This window comes from Oncorhynchus kisutch, linkage group LG12 (genome assembly GCF_002021735.2).
Source record: "Oncorhynchus kisutch isolate 150728-3 linkage group LG12, Okis_V2, whole genome shotgun sequence".
NCBI classification, from domain to species: domain Eukaryota; kingdom Metazoa; phylum Chordata; class Actinopteri; order Salmoniformes; family Salmonidae; genus Oncorhynchus; species Oncorhynchus kisutch.
Genome location: NC_034185.2, coordinates 22683256 through 22693862, shown reverse-complemented (window position 1 = coordinate 22693862; position 10607 = coordinate 22683256). Strand labels below are relative to the sequence as shown.

Below are 10607 nucleotides of genomic sequence, written 5' to 3'. Positions count from 1 at the left end.
ACTGTAGTGTTTCCAGAGATGTCAACACAGTAAGTGTTCGATTCACAATGAGTATGTGTGTCACGACTTCTGCCAAAGTTGGTCCCTCTCCTTGTTCGGGCGGCGTTCAGCAGTCGAAGCCCCCGACCTTCTAGCCATCACCGATCCACTTTTCATTTTCCATTGGTTTTGTCTTGTCTTCCATCACACCTGGTTCCAATTCCATCAATTACATGTTGTGTACTTAACCCTCTGTTCCCCCCCATGTCCTTGTCAGTAATTGTTTCTTGTAGTGTTCATGCACCGTATGCTGGTAATTACGGGGTTTTGTTTGACCCATTTATTGTATTGTTCTGTTGACGGTGGTTTATGGATATTAAACGACACCGTTGTAAATCCGTTTTCGTTCTCCTGCGCCTGACTTCTCTGCCGCCAGTACGCACCTCACTACAGAATTACTGACCCATCTATGCAGTCAGCAGGTACCCCGGGTATAGGGGTGGAAGAGGGCGTCTTGGCACCAGACAATGGACCGCTGGGAGAGACTGAGTTCTTCCAGTGCCTCCACCAGCACAACCGGGGTCTCCTCTGAGCGCCCCTCTTCCTCCTGGTCCCAGTGGGATTCGTCTCTCCCTGCCCCAGGAATACGACGGAAAGGCTGCGAACTGCCAGAGGTTCCTTTTACAACTGGACCTATACCTGGACACCGTCCACCCGGCTCCATCGGGCCACGAGAGGGTGTCCGCCCTGGTCTCGTGCCTCACTGGGAAAGCTCTTGAGTGTGCCAACGCCGTGTGGAGAGAGGGAGATGCGGCATTGGACCAGTTTGAGGAGTTCACCTGCCGTTTCTGGGCAGTGTTCGACCACCAGCCCGAGGTTAGAGCGGCGGGTGAACGCCTCTACCATCTGAGGCAGGAGACGAGGAGCGCCCAGGAGTTCGCCCTGGAGTTTAGGACCCTGGCTGCCGGCGTGGGATGGAACAACAGGGCCCTGATCGACCACTACCGCTTCAGTCTGTGCGAGGACGTCCGTCGGGAGAAGGCCTGCAGAGACACCACCCTCACTTTCGACCAGCTGGTGAACCTGTCCATCCGGCTGGACAACCTGCTGGCTACCCGCGGATGTTCAGATCGGGGTCTGGTGGTTCCATCCTCCCGAACCCTCTCTCCCCATGGAGCTGGGAGGGGCGGTGCGCAGGGAGACCGGAGGGGGTTCCAAATCAAATCAAATTTATTTATATAGCCCTTCGTACATCAGCTGATATCTCAAAGTGCTGTACAGAAACCCAGCCTAAAACCCCAAACAGCAAGCAATGCAGGTGGAGAAGCACGGTGGCTAGGAAAAACTCCCTAGAAAGGCCAATACCTAGGAAGAAACCTAGAGAGGAACCAGGCTATGTGGGGTGGCCAGTCCTCTTCTGGCTGTGCCGGGTGGAGATTATAACAGAACATGGTCAAGATGTTCAATGTTCATAAATGACCAGCATGGTCGAATAATAATAAGGCAGAACAGTTGAAACTAGAGCAGCAGCACAGTCAGGTGGAAGTTGAAACTGGAGCAGCAGCATGGCCAGGTAGACTGGGGACAGCAAGGAGTCATCATGTCAGGTAGTCCTGGGGCATGGTCCTAGGGCTCAGGTCAGTTGAAACTGGAACAGCAGCATGGCCAGGTGGACTGGGGACAGCAAGGAGTCATCATGTCAGGTAGTCCTGGGGCATGGTCCTAGGGCTCAGGTCCTCCGAGAGAGAGAAAGAAAGAGAGAAGGAGAGAATTAGAGAACGCACACTTAGATTCACACAGGACACCGAATAGGACAGGAGAAGTACTCCAGATATAACAAACTGACCCCAGCCCCCCGACACATAAACTACTGCAGCATAAATACTGGAGGCTGAGACAGGAGGGGTCAGGAGACACTGTGGCCCCATCCGAGGACACCCCCGGACAGGGCCAAACAGGAAGGATATAACCCCACCCACTTTGCCAAAGCACAGCCCCCACACCACTAGAGGGATATCTTCAACCACCAACCTACCATCCTGAGACAAGGCTGAGTATAGCCCACAAAGATCTCCGCCACGGCACAACCCAAGGGGGGGGGGGGGGCGCCAACCCAGACAGGATGACCACAACAGTGAATCAACCCACTCAGGTGACGCACCCCCTCCAGGGACGGCATGAGAGAGCCCCAGCAAGCCAGTGACTCAGCCCCTGTAATAGGGTTAGAGGCAGAGAATCCCAGTGGAAAGAGGGGAACCGGCCAGGCAGAGACAGCAAGGGCGGTTCGTTGCTCCAGAGCCTTTCCGTTCACCTTCCCACTCCTGGGCCAGACTACACTCAATCATATGACCCACTGAAGAGATGAGTCTTCAGTAAAGACTTAAAGGTTGAGACCGAGTTTGCGTCTCTGATATGGGTAGGCAGACCGTTCCATAAAAATGGAGCTCTATAGGAGAAAGCCCTGCCTCCAGCTGTTTGCTTAGAAATTCTAGGGACAATTAGGAGGCCTGCGTCTTGTGACCGTAGCGTACGTATAGGTATGTACGGCAGGACCAAATCAGAGAGATAGGTAGGAGCAAGCCCATGTAATGCTTTGTAGGTTAGCAGTAAAACCTTGAAATCAGCCCTTGCTTTGACAGGAAGCCAGTGTAGAGAGGCTAGCACTGGAGTAATATGATCAAATTTTTTGGTTCTAGTCAGGATTCTAGCAGCCGTATTTAGCACTAACTGAAGTTTATTTAGTGCTTTATCCGGGTAGCCGGAAAATAGAGCATTGCAGTAGTCTAACCTAGAAGTGACAAAAGCATGGATTAATTTTTCTGCATCATTTTTGGACAGAAAGTTTCTGATTTTTGCAATGTTACGTAGATGGAAAAAAGCTGTCCTCGAAATGGTCTTGATATGTTCTTCAAAAGAGAGATCAGGGTCCAGAGTAACGCCGAGGTCCTTCACAGTTTTATTTGAGACGACTGTACAACCATTAAGATTAATTGTCAGATTCAACAGAAGATCTCTTTGTTTCTTGGGACCTAGAACAAGCATCTCTGTTTTGTCCGAGTTTAATAGTAGAAAGTTTGCAGCCATCCACTTCCTTATGTCTGAAACACATGCTTCTAGCGAGGGCAATTTTGGGGCTTCACCATGTTTCATTGAAATGTACAGCTGTGTGTCATCCGCATAGCAGTGAAAGTTTACATTATGTTTTCGAATAACATCCCCAAGAGGTAAAATATATAGTGAAAACAATAGTGGTCCTAAAACGGAACCTTGAGGAACACCGAAATTTACAGTTGATTTGTCAGAGGACAAACCATTCACAGAGACAAACTGATATCTTTCCGACAGATAAGATCTAAACCAGGCCAGAACATGTCCGTGTAGACCAATTTGGGTTTCCAATCTCTCCAAAAGAATGTGGTGATCGATGGTATCAAAAGCAGCACTAAGGTCTAGGAGCACGAGGACAGATGCAGAGCCTCGGTCCGATGCCATTAAAATGTCATTTACCACCTTCACAAGTGCCGTCTCAGTGCTATGATGGGGTCTAAAACCAAACTGAAGCATTTCGTATACATTGTTTGTCTTCAGGAAGGCAGTGAGTTGCTGCGCAACAGCCTTCTCTAAAATTTTTGAGAGGAATGGAAGATTCGATATAGGCCGATAGTTTTTTATATTTTCTGGATCAAGGTTTGGCTTTTTCAAGAGAGGCTTTATTACTGCCACTTTTAGTGAGTTTGGTACACATCCAGTGGATAGAGAGCCGTTTATTATGTTCAACATAGGAGGGCCAAGCACAGGAAGCAGCTCTTTCAGTAGTTTAGTTGGAATAGGGTCCAGTATGCAGCTTGAAGGTTTAGAGGCCATGATTATTTTCATCATTGTGTCAAGAGATATAGTACTAAAACACTTGAGCGTCTCTCTTGATCCTAGGTCCTGGCAGAGTTGTGCAGACTCAGGACAACTGAGGTTTGGAGGAATACGCAGGTTTAAAGAGGAGTCCGTAATTTGCTTTCTAATAATCATAATCTTTTCCTCAAAGAAGTTCATGAATTTATCACTGCTAAAGTGAAAGTCATCCTCTCTTGGGGAATGCTGCTTTTTAGTTAGCTTTGCGACAGTATTAAAAAGGAATTTCGGATTGTTCTTATTTTCCTCAATTAAGTTAGAAAAATAGGATGATCGAGCAGCAGTAAGGGCTCTACGGTACTGCACGGTACCGTCCTTCCAAGCTAGTCGGAAGACTTCCAGTTTGGTGTGGCGCCATTTCCGTTCCAATTTTCTGGAAGCTTGCTTCAGAGCTCGGGTATTTTCTGTGTACCAGGGAGCTAGTTTCTTATGAGACATTTTTTTTGTTTTTAGGGGTGCAACTGCATCTAGGGTATTGCGCAAGGTTAGATTGAGATCCTCAGTTAGGTGGTTAACTGATTTTTGTCCTCTGGCGTCCTTGGGTAGGCAGAGGGAGTCTGGAAGGGCATCAAGGAATCTTTGTGTTGTCTGTGAATTTATAGCACGACTTTTGATGTTCCTTGGTTGGGGTCTAAGCAGATTATTTGTTGCAATTGCAAACGTAATAAAATGGTGGTCCGATAGTCCAGGATTATGAGGAAAAACATTAAGATCCACCACATTTATTCCATGGGACAAAACTAGGTCCAGCGTATGACTGTGACAGTGAGTGGGTCCAGAGACATGTTGGACAAAACCCACTGAGTCGATGATGGCTCTGAAAGCCTTTTGGAGTGGGTCTGTGGACTTTTCCATGTGAATATTAAAGTCACCAAAGATTAGAATATTATCTGCTATGACTACAAGGTCCGATAGGAATTCAGGGAACTCAGTGAGAAACGCTGTATATGGCCCAGGAGGCCTGTAAACAGTAGCTATAAAAAGTGATTGAGTAGGCTGCATAGATTTCATGACTAGAAGCTCAAAAGACGAAAATGTCATTTTTTTTTTTGTAAATTGAAATTTGCTATCGTAAATGTTAGCAACACCTCCGCCTTTGCGGGATGCACGGGGGATATGGTCACTAGTGTAGCCAGGAGGTGAGGCCTCATTTAAAACAGTAAATTCATCAGGCTTAAGCCATGTTTCAGTCAGGCCAATCACATCAAGATTATGATCAGTGATTAGTTCATTGACTATAATTGCCTTTGAAGTAAGGGATCTAACATTAAGTAGCCCTATTTTGAGATGTGAGGTATCATGATCTCTTTCAGTAATGACAGGAATGGAGGTGGTCTTTATCCTAGTGAGATTGCTAAGGCGAACACCGCCATGTTTAGTTTTGCCCAACCTAGGTCGAGGCACAGACACGGTCTCAATGGTGATAGCTGAGCTGACTACACTGACTGTGCTAATGGCAGACTCCACTATGCTGGCAGGCTGGCTAACAGCCTGCTGCCTGGCCTGCACCCTATTTCATTGTGGAGCTAGAGGAGTTAGAGCCCTGTCTATGTTGGTAGATAAGATGAGAGCACCCCTCCAGCTAGGATGGAGTCCGTCACTCCTCAGCAGGTCAGGCTTGGTCCTGTTTGTGGGTGAGTCCCAGAAAGAGGGCCAATTATCTACAAATTCTAACTTTTGGGAGGGGCAGAAAACAGTTTTCAACCAGCGATTGAGTTGTGAGACTCTGCTGTAGAGCTCATCACTCCCCCTAACTGGGAGGGGGCCAGAGACAATTACTCGATGCCGACACATCTTTCTAGCTGATATGCACGCAGAAGCTATGTTGCGCTTAGTGATTTCTGACTGTTTCATCCTAACATCGTTGGTGCCGACGTGGATAACAATATCTCTATACTCTCTACACTCGCCAGTTTTAGCTTTAGCCAGCACCATCTTCAGATTAGCCTTAACGTCGGTAGCCCTGCCCCCGGGTAAACAGTGTATGATCGCTGGATGATTCGCTTTAAGTCTAATACTGCGGGTAATGGAGTCGCCAATGACTAGAGTTTTCAATTTGTCAGAGCTAATGGTGGGAAGCTTCGGCGTCTCAGACCCCGTAACGGGAGGAGTAGAGACCAGAGAAGAATCGGCCTCTGACTCCGACCCGCTGCTTAATGGGGAAAACCGGTTGAAAGTTTCTGTCGGCTGAATGAGCGACACCGGTTGAGCGTTCCTACAGCATTTCCTTCCAGAAACCGTGAGAAAGTTGTCCGGCTGCGGGGACTGTGCCAGGGGATTTACACTACTATCTGTACTTACTGGTGCCACAGACGCTATTTCATCCTTTCCTACACTGAAATTACCCTTGCCTAACGATTGCGTCTGAAGCTGGGCTTGCAGCACAGCTATCCTCGCCGTAAGCCGAGTACAGCGGCTGCAATTAGAAGTCATCATGTTAATGTTACTACTTAGCTTCGGCTGTTGGAGGTCCTGACGAATCGTGTCCAGATAAAGCGTCCGGAGTGAAAAAGTTGAGGAAAAAATAAATAAATATATGAACGGTAATTAAAAAGTGAAAACCGTAAAGTTGTCAGGTAGCAAAACAGGTTAGCAACAAAACGCACAGCAACTCGAAAACAAGCCTGCAAGTTGTGACCGTTGTGACTCGTGCACCATATGTGGCCGCAGAGGTCACACTGCCGGTCAGTGCCGGGTTGGTTCCTCTCGGGATCGAGGCAACAGGCAGGGCACTGTGGTGTAACCCCAGGTGAGCCGGCACCATTCTCACCCAGAGCCCTCTGTTGCACATATGTTTGTGTCTGTCACTTTCCCTGAGTTTTCCCCGCATTCCCAGCATTCAGGTGCGTCGATTCAGGCGCGGCTGGGAATTTTATTGATAGAGCGTTAGCCCATAGTTTAGGGATCCCCATTGTTCCTTCGGCTGTGCCCTTCCCCTTTCACGCCTTAGATAGTCAACCATTAGGGTCAGGGTTGATTAGGGAGGTCACCACTCCTTTTGGTATGGTGACCCAGGGGGAGACTTAGTCTCTTCCTTATTGACTCTCCTGCGTTTCCCGTGGTGCTGGGCCTTCCCTGGTTAGCTTGTCATAACCCCACTGTTTCTTGGCAACAGAGGGCTCTCACACGGTGGTTGCGAGAGTGCCGAGGTAGGTGTTTAGGGGTTTACGTTGGTGCTACTACGGTGGAGAGTCCAGAACAGGTCTCCACCGTGCGCATTCCCGCTGAATATGCCGATTTGGCTCTCGCCTTCTCCAAAAAGAAGGTGACGCAATTACCACCCCATCAACGGGGCGATTGTGCGATGAATCTCCTGGTAGACGCTGCACTTCCCAGGAGTCACGTGTATCCCCTGTCACAGGCGGAGACGTAGACTATGGAAACGTATGTCTCAGAATCCCTGCGTCAGGGGTGCATTCGGTCCTCCACTTCACCCGCCTCCTTGAGTTTATTTTTTGTGAAGAAGGAGGGAGGTCTGCGCCCGTGTATTGACTATCGGGGTCTGAATCAGATCACTGTGAGGTATAGTTACCCGCTACCGCTCATAGCCACAGCGATTGAGTCAATGCACGGGGTGCGCTTCTTCACCAAACTAGATCTTAGAAGCTCTTACAACCAGGTGCGTGACCGCATTTCAGCCGTGCGTAATTGGCCGATTCCCACCACGGTAAAGGAGGTGCAGCGGTTCTTAGGGTTTGCCAACTACTACCGGAGGTTTATCCAGTGTTTTGGTCAGGTAGCAGCTCCCATTTCCTCACTGCTGAAGGGGGGTCCAGTACTTTTGCAGTGGTCAGCTGAGGCGGACAGGGCTTTTAGTCACCTGAGGTCTCTGTTTACCTCGGCTCCCGTGCTGGCCCATCCGGATCCCTCTTTGTCACGTGGACGTGTCTGAGGCTGGGATAGGAGCTGTGCTCTCTCAGCGCTCGGGTACACCTCCGAAGCTCCGCCCCTGTGCCTTCTTCTCGAAGAAGCTCAGCCCAGCGGAGCAAATCTATGATGTGGGGGACCGGGAGCTGTTGGCTGTCATCAAGGCCTTGAAGGCATGGAGACATTGGCTTGAGGGGGCTAGACACCCTTTTCTCATCTGGACTGACCACCGCAATCTGGAGTATATCCGGGCAGCGAGGAGACTGAACCCTCGCCTGGCAAGGTGGGTCATGTTATTCACCCGTTTTGTGTTTACCCTTTCCTACAGACCAGGCTCCCAGAACGTGAAGGCGGATGCATTGTCCCGGCTGTATGACACAGAGGAGAGGTCCATGGATCCCACTCCCATACTCCCCGCCTCCTGCCTTTTGGCGCCGGTAGTGTGGGAGCTGGACACGGACATTGAGCAGGCGTTATGTGCAGAGTCCGCTCCCGTCCAGTGTCCCGCTGGGCGTCTGTACGTCCCGTCTGCTGTTCGTGACCGGTTGATCTATTAGGCCCACACGTCACCCTCCTCTGGTCATCCTGGGATCGGTTGGACAGAGCGCTGTTTGAGGGGGAGGTACTTGTGTCCAACTTGGCTAAGGACGTGAGGGTTTATGCTTCCTCTTGCTCGGTGTGTGCCCAGTGTAAGGCTCCTAGGCACCTGCCCAGAGGTAAGCTACACCCCTTACCTATTCCACAGTGGTGGATTTTCTGACTGATCTTCCACTCTCACAGGGTAACACCACGATCCTGGTCGTTGTGGATCATTTCTCTAAGTCCTGTCGTCTCCTCTTTGCCCGGTCTCCCTACGGCCCTACAAACTGCGGAGGCCTTGTTTACACACGTCTTCCGGCACTACGGAGTTCCTGAGGATACAATGCCTGATCACCCCGAGAGTAATGGGCAGGTGTAGAGAGTGAACCAGGATGTGGGCAGGTTTCTGCGGTCCTATTGCCAGGACCGGCTGGGGGAGTGGGCGGCGTTCGTGCCCTGGGCCGAGATGGCACAGAGCTCGCTTCGCCACTCCTCCACTAAACTCTCTACCCTCCAGTGCGTACTGGGGTACCAGCCGGTTCTGGCGCCTTGGCATCAGAGTCAGACTGAGGTTCCTGCGGTAGACGACTGGTTCAGGCGCGCGGAGGAGACATGGGAAGCTGTCCATGTTCACCTTCAGCAGGCCGTGACGCGCCAAAAGGAGAACGCAGATCACCACCGCAGTGAGGCCCCGGGGTTCGCACCGGGGGACCAGGTCTGGCTCTCGACCCGAAACCTGCCCTTCCGCCTGCCCTGCCGGAAGATGGGTCTGCGGTTTGGGGGGCCATTTAAAGTCCTGAGGAGAGTGAACGAGGTTTGTTATAGATTACAGCTTCTACCCGATTACCATATGTCCCTCTCCTTGTTCGGGCGGCGTTCGGCGGTCGAAGTCACCGACCTTCTAGCCATCGCTGATCCACTTTTCATTTTCCATTGGTTTTGTCTTGTCTTCCATCACACCTGGTTCCAATTCCATCAATTACATGTTGTGTATTTGTCCCTTTGTTCCCCCCCATGTCCTTGTCTGTAATTGTTTCTCGTAGTGCTCATGCACGGTATGCTGGTATTTACCGGGTTTTGTTTGACCCATTTATTGTATTGTTCTGTTGACGGTGGTGTCTGGATATTAAACGACACCGTTGTAAATCCGTTTTCGTTCTCCCGCGCCTGACTTCTCTGCCGCCAGTACGCACCTCACTACAATATGTCCCCTGCTTTGTCCTGTAACCTCGCATAGACCTGAAAACATCCTTTTGTTTATCCCCTAAAAGTGTCCATCATAATTGTATGTGAGAGAAGGGGCAGAGTGAGCCTTGGGGCCAATTTGGAGCATGTAAAGCATCTTCATTGAAATGCCTGGTTCTCTTTTAAAGGGGTTCTCTGGTGGAGTCAGCTAAGTGTGACCGAATTTAATCAGAGCTCATGACTCTATCCTAGAGCAACCCCAGTTCCATTAAAACCATTATTTATACCAAATAGGGTCTAAATGTTTCAACTTTTGCACGTTTCCACAACATAATCGCAGACTTTAATTAAAAGCTGAGAATCTGCATCAACGAACACACTCTGCTGTTGAAAAGCCATTTACAAAATTCTAATGGAATTCATTATTTTCTCCATTTGCAAACTCCTCGCACAGGAGCTGAGCAACTTAGCATGAACAGTTGATCTCCTTCTTGGTCTGTCTGACAGCTGGCTTCTCTCTCCATGTGAGCTGATATAGAAACAGCCTGCGTTGCATACAGGCAGGGCCAGTAACGCAGACAGCCTGGCCCCGTTCTCAAAAAATGTTCCCCCTATAAATGGGATGGAAGGAAGATTAGAATACAGAAGTCGTCTCAGGAGACTGTCAGGGACCTGAGTGAGTGTGTTGCGACTTTGTGATGTCCTGCATGCTTTCAAATATAGGCTTCCTCAAAGTCAGGGGTTTAAAGAAGATGGTTTATGTTGCTCCATCACTCCTAAACATATCACATGACCCCCTCTCTCACTCGACACAGTATAATATGGGAGTGTCTGTGCTCTACATGCTAATGAACAGACATTTGGGAGGACAGGGGAAATGCACGGGAAATGCACGGAAATGCACGGGAAATTGCATTTGACATCAAGGCAAACATCTCCAATTAGGATATGGCTTTCAAGTGAACCAGAGAACACAGAAAAGAGCATCTCAGATCTCTACATGAAGTAATGAACTCCAAAACATTGTGATTGACTCACCAAAGAACTTGACATTATATATGATTCGGGCCTGTCCAGAATGCTTTCATCCT

General features: G+C 49.4%; 1 pseudogene; it reads right to left on the bottom strand.

The window, feature by feature from the left end:
- Positions 1-454: 454 nt before the first annotated feature.
- Positions 455-10607, bottom strand: part of LOC109901367 (protein broad-minded-like) — a 125206-nt pseudogene continuing 115053 nt past the window's right edge.